Genomic DNA, 13381 nt, shown 5'->3' on the forward strand with positions numbered 1-13381 from the left:
CGGGTTCCCCTATTCTAACTTTGGAGAATCATCAAAATTGAATAAAAATAATTAGAGGCTTAATTTTATATGTTTAAAATCCTAAATGAGTCTATTTTCGATAGAAACAAACAGAATCATCATCCAAATTTTGTACAAAGATATAATTAATTTTTAGTGAAGAGGGGTCGGAACTGTCAAACAGTGAAACAGGGGAAATTTAAAGAATAAACTGTACTTATTGGCTAAACTAAAAATTCTAAAAAATTTATGGTAAGAATATATGTGAGTCTAGTTCCATAGGAATTTAGTGACTCTGACTCAAGTTGACAGCTTTGAATTAATATATATAAATGGTGGAATTATAGATAATGTTACATATAAGCATATTATACATTAAGGATGTGGAATGGAGAGGAGGAGGAAAATAAATGATTATTCAACTAGCATGATTTTTCATTAAAAATGACCAATTGCATGTTTTGGGCTCAAGGATTAAATTGAATAAAAGTAATATTTTAAGGGTAAATTGGTAAAAATGTCAAAAAGTGACCAAATTGCATGAAATGAATTGTTTTATTATTTAAATTAATAAATTGAATGAAATATTAATTTAGATTAAGATTGGGTGGAAATTCGAGGAAAATAGAAAATTACCAAAATGTCCTTAAATTTTTGTATTTCTGCAATTTAGTCTGGTAAGTTCGTGTAACTTGAATTATATTCTTAAATGCTTGAAATGTATGTTATTGATGTGAATATGATTTCAATGTTCATTGTATTAAAATTGATGAAACATTGATATATTTGATAAAAAGGGGAATAATGCATTGAATGGATGTATGAATGTTTATCACACTATCCATTAATTCTATCGGTAATTTTGGATGTTTTGATTCTGGTTGTAATGGCATGTATGAGTTAAATTGGCCAACGTTAGCTCATTAATGGTTTGATTTTGATTGATTTTAAATATGAATGCTTGATGAAATGAAATGTTTGTAAATTAATTTGTAAACTCTGGTAATGCTTTATAACCCTATTCTGGAGATGGGTATGGGTTAGGGGTGTTACATTTTTTGGTATCAGAGCTACGGTTTAGTCGATTCTCGGACCGAACGTAGCGTATGTGAAGTTTGGAATATACATGTCATTATATAACCTGTGATAGTGTGATATCTCCCGACCTTGATGAGATTTGTTTTACTTATAGATAGAGATAATTTTCAACTTAGCTAATTTCGATAATATTGAAAGAAATATTCAAGTATATGAGTAGAAAGTTGATTATGATAAATTGGAACTTATAAATGTATGAATAAATGTTTTATAATACATTTCGATGATGAATATTATGTTATTTGTATTATTAAAGTAAATTGTAGTGCTACACGAAATACTGTGCTGATAACTAAATTATAAAATATACAAAAGTAATATATGAAGTATATGATAAGAATTATTAGGGAATTATGGATGAACAGTGAATTTTGAAATATATTACATGTGTTAAAGATAGAGAAGATATAAATGCACAAATTATTGGTACAAGAATTAAATTGTAAAGCATGTAAAAGCATTATGCGAAAAATGTAAAAGTGATATGCATGTATTTTGATGTTTTATGGAAGAATATAAATGTTTGGAGTGTGATGAACGACTTGAACTAAGTGATTTTCGATAAAAACACCTAAAAGGACTAATTTGGAAAAGTTATAAAATATGTCATAAGTGTGTGAATAAGTGAAAATTGTGGATTGAAACTGTCATAAAATGGTTCGGCTAGTCCTAAAATGTAAGGAAATTGAATAAAAATTATTTTACGAGCCTAGGGGCAAAATTATAATTTTGTGAAACTTTAGGGGCAAAAATATAATTTTTCAAAAGTATGATTTTTGGGCTGGAATGAATAGTGCGAATTTTATATAAGTTAAATGTATTGTTATAAATCAAGAAAGACGAGAAATTAAAATTGATCAATAAAAAGAGAAGTGAGAAAAAGAGGAAAATTTCCGAATGAACCTTAAGAATAAAAAGGGATACGAATGAAGTGACAGAAATGATCACATGTGTGGCACGGACTGTGTGTAGGCCACTATGCAAAAGTGAAAGTGATGGTCACGTGTGTAGTACTTTGTGCAGGCTACTACGTGTACCGGAATGATGGGTCGCATATGTAGTACTATGTGTAGGCTACTATACGTACTGGATAGTTTCGATCACGTGTGTAGTACTATGTGCAGGCTATTACGTGTATCGGATGGTAATGGTCACATGTGTAGTATTATGTGTAGGCTACAATGTGAAATGGACATCATTGATTAATAAGGTGGTTGCGCATGCTATATGCTTAATCCACCGAGTATCTGTTATTATTTCGAAGTGTTCATTGGGAAATTGACTAAGTAAAAATAAATGAGATCATGTAATGACTAAGTGGAATATAATTTGAAAATGTGAATTGAATATGAAAATGTGAATAGAAAGCATGAACTAAATGTTCATGAGACAAATAATGGCTCAATGTTAGTATATGATATTAACTAATGAATGAATTATTATTGGAAAAATATTATTGAATTTAATACTCAGTTTGAATTGAACGCGGGATTGAGTACAATCGTTCTATGGCAGAGGATGAATTGATGAATAAGACCATAACTGGGTTATGGCACCTTGAACGTAAGACCATGGTTGGACGATGGTAGTATAGATACATGTGTAAGACCATAGTTGAACTATGGCACAAAAAGAAAGATGTACTCATATCTGTAAGCCGTTCTTCGATTCAGTAAGAAATAGTAAGACTTATGTGATTGAAATGAAAGATTTATAAATTAATATTGATATGGTATTTGACAAGAAAATTATGTATGTTGAGACAAGTAACAAACTCAAGTGTGACATATTGAGAAAATAAGCTTATCAAAGTTGAATTTATATGTAATAGGTGCAAGTACGCTAACCAGTGGTGTTGCTTGATGCTTAGGCAAGTGCCAAGCCATTGGTTGAATGATATGTGCATGACTTGTGTGTCATGCATAAGCATGGAATGTAAAGAAATGCAAATGAAAATAAAGAAATTCAAAAGATTATAAAATTGTTTAAAATCCTATATTACTAGGGATAAAATGAACAAGTACTGATGTGGATATATTTACCTTGTGAGTTGATGAATATAGCCACATGAGCATTGTGGTATCAATATTAAATTATTCTTGATATTTATAAATTTCATATTTGAAATGAATGGACATGATTAAAGTTTATACGAGCATACTAAGCATTTATTGCTTACGTACTTGTTAATAGGGGTAAACAAGTGAAATTATAAAACAAACGAAATTGATTGATTGATTTATTGAAGAAATGAGAAAGTTGAAATTGTGAATTAAATGGAGACTGAAAATAAAGGACATGAACCAAAGGTTCACAAGATGATTAAATTTAATTTGAGGATATGCGATATTAATTTGATTAAGTGTTATTGTTGAAAATTTGAAGTTGAAGTATGATTAATACCAATAAATCATTATATGTTTGATATTTAAAGGAAATTGAGAATGTATATTAATTATGAATTTCCTTGTAAATTGAGCAAAAAGGAAATATAGGATTATATGAATAACTCCAAAAGCAATCTACTAAAGGTCTTTTGTTCTTGTGGAAAAGAAAATGAGGTTCATGATCAAAAGAAAACAAGGAAATTTCGAGGACGAAATTTATTTTAAGGGGGAGAGAAATGTAATACCCCGAAAATTACTACAGTAAGAAAGTAAGATAATATCTCTGATATAGTAAAATAAGGAAATAAAGTGATAAAAAGGGTAATTTTGAGTTATGTCAACATTGGGAAGTATATTATGACATATTAATTCAAGAAATGATTAAATCATAAAAGTGAGAAAAGTTTTGGTGCCCAAGAGTAAATACTCAAAATTTGAGGGGTTAAAGTATAAATATAAAAAAGTTTAAGGACCAATAGTGTAAATATTTTAAGGGTGGAATAATCTAGAAACTAAAGAAAATGGATGAATTAGGACCAAATTGAAAAGGTAAAGAATTTTGAGGGACTAAATTGTAATTTTACCAAATTAAGTGATGACTCAAGGATGAAATTTCAAAGGTTATAAAGCGCAAAATGGTCAAATAGAGAGAGAGAATTCTAGAAGGTAATGATGATGCTTGTGATATTTTTAATTAATTTATTAGATAAATGTTATTTAATTAATATTGTACTAAGATTTTTAGTATTATTTTATTCTTAAATGATTAATATAAAAGGGAGGAAAGATGATGAGAAATTATCATCTTTCCATTCAACCAATGTTAGAAGAGAAGAGAAGAAAGAAAGTTTTACTTTCTTTACAATTTGGTCCTTTCACCAAAAATTCACTATTTTCACCTAGAAATCAAAAGAATTTCCATAGCTTCCAAGAGAAAAAAATAATAAGGAGACAATGGGGAACTAGAATGTCAAGTTAGATTCAAGAAATAGAAGTTGGAGGAGAGAGAAAATCAAGTTAAAGATTGAAATCAATAGCACAAGGTAAGAACATCAAGATTTCAATATATTTTTAAGTTTGTTATTGTTGAAAAAGCATGGAAATGATGTTATAGTAGAGTTTTCTTAAATAAAGTCTTATGTTCTTGATATATTAGTGAAGGGACATAAGTGAAAGTGATGGGAAATATTATAGAGAAAGGGAATAAAAGAGTTATAAACTTAGTAATCAACATCTTGCACTAAAACAGTTTTTGACAGCAGCAGTAGGTTCATTTTAAAAAATCACCATAAATTGTGAAATCGAATTAGAGGATTAAAAAAATATGTAATTAAAGCTTATTAAGTCTAGTTTCTCATAGAAGAAATGGTGTAAGTAATGGAATTGTAAATCATGAGATATAATAAATTTTGTGAGACAAGGTCAGAATGAATTCGGGTTCCCTGTTCTGACTTTGGAGAATCATCAAAAATTGAATAAGAATTGAATAAAAACAAACGGTAACATCATCCAAATTCTGTACAAAGAGATAATTATTTTTTAGTGAAGAGGGGTCGGAACTGTCAAACAGTGAAATAGGGGAAACTTTAAAGAATAAATTGTACTTATTGGCTAAACCAAAAATTCTAAAAATTTTATGGTAAGAATATATGTGAGTCTAGTTTCATAAGAATTTAGCAGATCTTAATTCGGAGTTCTGTAGCTCAGGATATAAATAATTTAGTGACTATGACTCAAGTGGATAGCTTTGAATTATTATATATATATAAATGGTGGAATTATAAATAATGTTACATATAAGCATCTTATACATTAAGGATGTGGAATGGAGAGGAGGAGGAGGAAAATAAATGATTATTCAACTAGCATGAGTTTTCATTAAAAATGACTAATTGCATGTTTTAGGCTCAAGGACTAAATTGAATAAAAGTAATATTTTAAGGGTAAATTGGTAAAAATGTCAAAAAGTGACCAAATTGCATGAAATGAATTGTTTTATTATTTAAACTAATAAATTGAATGAAATATTAATTTAGATTAAGATTAGGTGGAAATTCGAGGAAAATAGAAAATTTCCAAAATGTCCTTAAATTTTTGTATTTCTGCAATTTAGTCTGGTAAGTTCGTGTAACCTGAATTATATTCTTAAATGCTTGAAATGTATGTTATTGATGTGAATATGATTTCAATGTTCATTGTATTAAAATTGATGAAAATTGATATATTTGATAAAAAGGGGAATAATGCATTGAATGGATGTATGAATGTTTATCACACTATCCATTAATTTTATCAGTAATTTTGGATGTTTTGATTCTAGTTATAATGGCATGTATGAGTCAAATTGGCCAACGTTAGCTCATTAATGTTTTGATTTTGATTAATTTTAAATATGAATGCTAGATTAAATGAAATGTCTGTAAATTAATTTGTAAACTCCAGTAATGCTCTATAACCCTATCCTGGAGATGGATATGGGTTACGGGTGTTACAAAAATAGTGCCTGTTAACCTCTTCAAATCTCCTCCAATTGTGGCCGGCCATGCTTAGTGGCTTTTGACTTGATTTTTTGCTTGATTTTTAAGCAATTTTGGATGCCACACAACTCAAGACTAAGACTCGGTCAATCGTAAATCTTCGAGAAAATCTCTAATTTCTTCAACACTACAAGGACCTTGTGTAATTAAACCAAAGAATGGTTTAAATGGACAGCCATGTGTAGTCGAATATTGGGTTGACTTGGTCTCCAATTTGGACGGTTTTGTAATCCAGCAAAGCTATCAGAGCTATCCAAAATAAATCAACAAGTTAGAGAACCAAAGAATAAAATTTATCCAATTTAATTAATTAATTAAAACCCAAATTATTAATGAAATATTTTAAAAAGAATTATTAAATATTCTTTTATATTTTATTATTTAATTTAATCATACATGACCCACTTTATGTCTTAAAAAATATAATATATTCAAATTAATATAAAATAAACCATTTATTGCATGAAAACTATATAATAAAGCATAAAAACAAATTTTAATAATTTCTATGTCCTAATTTCATATTTTCACATATTTATAAGCTAAATTTTCTATTATAGATCAAGAAGAACAAAATTCGGAGTTAGACCGGGGAAAGAAAAAGGTTGAGGACTAAAGTGCTAGATTTGATCATATTTTGTACCGAGGTAAGTTTACGGTAAATAAATGTAATATTTTGATAATTATTATTAATGTTGTTATTTTTCAGCAATTATGTATTTATTTCATGAAAATATCTAATGTTAACTCAAGTATGAGATGATAGAGAATCAGTGTTAAAAAGCCCCGTTGAAACATGAGGAATGTATCGGATACAAATGTCATGACATTAAGAGGATGAGATCCCATGTAAGACCATTTCTGGGACATGGCATTCGCATAATTGAGATTATGAGAGGTCCCATGTAAGACCATGCTGGGACATGGCGTTGGCACCGAGATGAGAGGTCTCATGTAAGACCATGTCTAGGACATGGCATTGGCACCGAGATGAGAGGTCTCATGTAAGACCATGTCTGGGACATGGCGTTGGCACCAAGATGAGAGGTCCCCCGTAAGACCAAGTCTGGGACATGGCATGGGCACCTATATGAGAACTCTCATGTAAGACCATATCTGGGATATGGCATTGGTAGTACAAGAAACATCCCATATAAGACTATGTCTGGGACATAGCTTTGGCATGTTATATTCAGACAGGAGACCTGAGTATCCTTAGTATTCCAAGTGATTCAACGGGCTAATAAATAGACGATGTTACATGAAAGTTCAGGTAAAAGCCTAATAGAGAAGTTTAGGTGAGTTAATAAGATTAAGAGTATCTCAGTTATCAGTTGAGAAAAAGAATTTCAGTAAGTGAAGAGTAAGTTATAATCGTGAGTTATTTAAGCAAGCAAGCAAGTAAACAAGTAAGTGAGTAAGTAAAGAAGAAAGTAAAGATCTTAATGCTTAATAAAAATTTATGAATATAATTGTTTATGATAAATGTTGTTATTTATTTACTTGTAAACTTACTAAGCTTTATGCTTATTTCTTTTATTTCTTTTTCTTTCATATAGTATTATCAAGAATAGTCGGGATTTTGAAGACGTCGGAGAGCATTCACACTATCAACCACCACAAACGATAAATGTTTTGAGCTATGGAATGTATAGGGACTTGGTCATTTCGATTGTATATTCTTAAGATATGACCAAAAGATGATATGACCAAAAGATGATATGTAAATATTTGATGGTGAATAGTTATTAAAATGGCTAAGTATGAAGGTGTTTGTTGTTATAAATGTCTAGGTGATAAATTATGCATAGAAATCATGAAAAAGTAAAAATTGGTAGTGAATCAGATTTGAGACAGCAGTAGTGATGTGATTTTGAAAAATCACCAAGGATAGTAGAAAATGAATTATAGGGTGGATGAAATATAGAATTAAAGCTTATTAAGTCTATTTTCATATAAAAATAACGGTGTAGACAAAAAAATTATGTATTCTGATATATTTGCATTTTAGTTAGACAAGATCAAAGTGGTTTTTGGAATCCTTTGTTCTGATTTTGGAAAATAATTAAAAATTATAAAAAAATATTTATGAGTTTTAATTTATATGTATAAATTCCTTATTGAGTCTATTTTCTATAGAGACAAGTGAGAACACCATATGAAGTCTGTACAATGAGATAATTTAATTTTAGTGACGAGAGGTCAGGACAGTCGATCAGTGAAATAGGGGAGACTTTAACTAATAAACTGTACTAATTGGCTAAACCAAAAGTTCTAAAAAATATATGGTGAAAATATATATGAGTATAGTTTCAGGAAAAATTTACGAATCTAAATTTTGAGTTTCGTAGCTTGAGTTATAATTGATTTAGTGACTGCTGTGCAGGTGGACAGCCTTATTATGAATAGTGAAATAACTTTTAAAAGTAAATTTTTATGCCCCGAACTTTTAAGTTAAGTCAAGTAATGCCTCATGCTCGACTCTGAAAATGGTCTCGGGTAAGTGGTGTTACACTAAATCTTTTCTCACAAAACAACTCCTAATTGATAGCTTCAGCAACTTGTCGAATGCACGCCATGAAATCAATATAGCTGCTTTCTTTCAGTGTAAAGCCCTTCTCTGGATGCATCTGTTAATTCTTGAAAATATTTTAGTATCTCGCTTTGTTTTCTTCACAGTGGAATTTATTTTGTGATTCGTCAATTTGAGCAGAAGCACGAGTTCTCTTGCGAGGCATGATTAACCTGAACATAAGATGAAAACAAATATTTTCTCAAAAATTTAATCAGTATAAAATATTAATAATTCAATAAATTGAAATTTTAAATAATTAAATAAAATTAAAGTTCAGGAGAAAAATTTGTCTTACCACTTTTTTGTAAAAGTTAAGAACTCAAAGAAAATAAATCTAAAGCAAAAGAGGTCAGTTTAGGGATGTTTATAGGGTGTCTTGATGGTGTTGTGCGAGTAGCAAGGCGGCAGCGGCACGCTAGGGAGTATCATGATATGCGTGTGCCACGTGGATGGGCAACAAGCAGGCAGCAAGTCGCACTATCGGGCAAATAGCAGGGCTGGTGCATTGGCGTGCGCGAGCAAGTGCGTGAGAATCGGTCTGGCGCGAGCGGGAGTAGCGACGTAAGCTGGTATGCGCACGTGAGCCGCTGGCCGAATGGGGCTATTGGGTGGTGTTGTAGGGAGTTGGGAACTGCGGCACTAGGTGATTTGGTGGGTTTTGGATGCTAGGTTTGATTGAGGGATGAGTGAAAAAAAATGGAAAAGGTGGGTGAAAGTTATAATGAGAGGAGTAGGAGTTTAATTAGAATTCTTAGAAAAATTTAATAATTAAAATATTCTAAGTTCTAATTCTACACAAAGTTAGCAACAATTAATAATTAATATAATTCATATTAAATTATTATTTTCTATTAATTTATTAAAATAAAACTTTTGAAATAAAATATGATCAAATTTAAATTAATCCTAATTCTATGTAAAGTTGATAATAATTAATATATATTATAATGGATATAATTATATATTAATGATTATCATCTTATTTATTAAATTAAAAACATTTATTCTAGATTCCTTTTGAAAATATTTACCAAAAGAGACATCTAATTTTTAATATTTACAAAAAGAGCAACCAAAAATTGAAAATAATTCAATTAAGTACCTAGACTCAAAGAAAATTTGAAATTGAGTTGCAATTTAAAACTTGGATCAAAATTGACCTTTTTATTTGAAAAACTAAAAATTTATTTTTCCATTTAGGGAAAAATTTCTCAGAAAATTATGTTAAAATCAATTCCCAGGAAGGATTGGAGGGGTCATAAACGGTTCCGTTTAAGTTCCAATCTCCTAGATAGAATTTATTTAAACATACTAATCTCAAAAATTATTTATTTAAAAAGGAAAACAAGAAAAAATAATCATCTGATAAAATGAACGAGATTTTATCCTGTTCAATTTTATCTCCCCAGTAATGTTTTAAATACTGAGCATTAACTTAAAAATTACCTCTCTTACTTTGAAGTTCGACAACTCCGTATGGATAAACTCGGTGAATCGTAAATAGACCAGACCAACGTGATTTGAACTTACCTGGAAAGAACCTTAATCTGGAATTGAATTACAAGACTTGCTAACCTGCTTCAAATTCTTGAACTCGAATGTGCTTCTCATGCCATTTCTTAAGTCTTTCCTTGAGTAATTTAGCATTTTCATATGAGAACATTCAAAAATTTTCTAACTTGTTGAGTCGGAGCATCTGTTTCTCTTTAACAAGCTTAAGATCCAAGTTGAGTTGTTGAAGAGCCCAGTAAGCTTTGTGCTCTAACTCCAAGGGAAGATGGCAGGTTTTCTCAAAGACCAACCTATAGGGTGACATCCCTAAAGGTGTCTTGCATGCTATCCTGTAGGCCCATAAAGCATCATCCAATCTTTTGGACCAATCTCGTCAGTTCGGGCAAACTACCTTCTCGAGTATGCTTTTGATCTCTTTGTTTTCCAGTTCAGCTTGCCCATTCGTCTGCGGGTGCTAAGCTGTGGCAACCTTGTGCTTCACTCCATGTTTGTCGAGTAACCATTTCAACCATTTGTTCACAAAATGGGACCTTTCATCACTGATGATGGCTCTTGGGGTTCCAAACCTTGTGAACACACACTTCTGCAAAAACTTCATCACAACCTTAGCATCGTTTGTCGAATATGCCTCAGCCTCAACCCATTTAGACATGTAGTCTACTCTTACCTATATGTACTTGTGACCAAAAGACGGAGGGAAAGGATCGAGAAAGTCAATACCTCAAACATCGAATAATTCTACCTCAATGATGTTTGTTTGAGGCATCTCATTTCTGTTGGTGACATTTCCAACCCTTTGGCACCAATCACAACTCCTTATGTAAGCAAACACATCTTTAAATAGCGTTGGCCAAAAGAATCTGACTTGCAATACTTTGGCCACAGTACGTGTACCTCTGAAGTGTCCCCCACTCGGAGCTAAGTGGCAATTATATAGAATCTTATGTACTTCATCTTCTACCATGCATCTTCTAATCATTTGATCTACACACTTTTTAAACAAGTATGGCTCCTCCAAGAAATAATACTTCATATCGTGAAGGAACTTTTTCTTGATGATACGTCTTATTAGTCAACATCAAACCACAAGCTAAATAGTTAGCAATATAAGTAAACCAAGGGGTATTATGGACATGATTTACCTTCAGTATATGTTCATTTAGAAATGTCTCCTAGATGGGTATAAGTGGAGAAATCCCTTCTTGCGGCTCCAATTTGAACAAGTGGTCTACTACTTGGTTTTCTACTCTATTTCGATCTTGGATTTCTATATCAAACTCTTGAAGTAGAAGTACCCATTGAATCAGTCTCAGCTTAGGGTCTTTCTTGGCAAACAAGTACTTAATTGCCAAATGGTCTGTGTAGACAACCTTGGTACCTACAAGATAAGATCGAATCAAAAGCAAACACAATACTATATATTTCAGTTGAGCTCCTGTCAGAGTTCGACTTGCATAGTAGATCAGATGAAAGACTTTGTTCCTTCAGCCTATGACAGCTCCTATCGCGAAGTCACTTGCTTCACATATCAATTCAAATGGCAAATCCCAGTCTAGTGTGACGATTATGGGTACCGAATCTAACCGACTCTTCAAATATTTGAAAGCTCTTAAGCACTCCTCATCAAATTTGAACGTCGTGTCCTTCTCCAATAATTTGCATAAAGGTTTAGCAATTTTGGAGAAGTCTTTGATAAATCTTCGATAGAAACTGGCGTGGCCCAAAAAGCTCCTAACACCCTTTACAGATATTGGAGGTGGGAGTTTCTCAATAACGTCTACATTTGCTTTATCTACCTTGATTGCATGACTCGTTATCCGATGCCCTAGAACAATACCTTCTCGTACCATGAAATGACACTTTTCCCAGTTGAGTACGAGGTTTGTTTGTTCGCATGGCCTTAGTACATTGGCTGGACAATCATCATATATATCTTTGAATACTAAAAAATCATCCATAAAGACTTCCAAGTATTTCTCAACCATATCAGTAAAAATAGACATCATACATCTTTAAAATGTAGTAGGTGCATTACATAAACCAAATGACATGCGTCTAAATGCAAATGTACCGTACGGGCAAGTGAATGTTGTCTTGTGTTGATTTTCTGGTGCTATTGTAACCTGATTATACCCCGAGTATCCATTAAGAAAACGATAATAGTCTCGCCTGCAAGTCTATCTAGCATCTGGTCCAAAAACGGCAAAGGAAAGTGATCTTTCCTAGTCGCTTTGTTCAGCTTCCGATAATCGATGCAAATTCTCCATCCCGTAACCGTTCTATTCAGTATCAACTCATTATTCTCGTTCTCAACGACCGTAATACCTCCTTTCTTTGGTACACACTGGACCAGACTTACCCACGAACTGTCTAAGATGGGGTAAATTATACCCCCATCTAACTACTTGATGATTCCTTTTTTTACCACGTCTTTCATGATGGGGTTCAATCTTCATTGTCTATCAATCTTCCCTTTTTTGCCATCTTCCAGGATGATCTTGTGCATGCATACAAATGGGCTAGTACCGTGAATATCGACTATGGTCCATCCAGTAGCCTTCTTGAATTGTTTCAATACTAGGATAAGTTTCTCTTCTTGCTTAATGGTTAATTCCACTAAAACAATCACAGGAAAAGTAGAAGCGTTACCCAAATAAACATATTTTAAATGTGAATGAGGTACCTTGAGTTCTAATTTAGGTGGCTCCTCGATTGACGCTTTTGGTTGGGCATAATCCCTATTCTCTAACTCCAAAGATTTAAAGCAGGATTGCAGATTAAATCCCTTTTGATTAGCTTCTAGCAAAGCTAAGTATTCATCCTCCTCTTCATCATTTGGAGGGTCTGATGTCAAAATTTGTTCCAATGGGTCCACAACATAGTTGACAAGAAATCACATAAACTTAAAAACATTAAATGTTACATGATCGTCCTGAACACGCATAGTAAGCTCGCCCTTCTGCACATCAATAAGAGTCCTTCTGGTTGTTAGGGAAGGCCTTCCTAGGATGATTGACACTTCTTTTTCTACTTTAATGTCTAGACTACAAAGTCAGCAGGAAAAATAAATTTGGCTACACGTACCAATACGTCCTTAATTTTTCCTTCTAGATGTGCTAAAGATCGAACTGTTAATTGAAGTGTAAACGTAGTAGGTCTAACTTCACCTATCCCCAACTTCCTAAATATTGACATGGGCATCAAGTTGATACTCGCACCCAAGTCACATAGTGCATTACCACAATATGTTGCTCTAATGTTGCAAGGTATGG

This window comes from Gossypium hirsutum, chromosome D03 (genome assembly GCF_007990345.1).
Source record: "Gossypium hirsutum isolate 1008001.06 chromosome D03, Gossypium_hirsutum_v2.1, whole genome shotgun sequence".
NCBI lineage: Eukaryota > Viridiplantae > Streptophyta > Magnoliopsida > Malvales > Malvaceae > Gossypium > Gossypium hirsutum.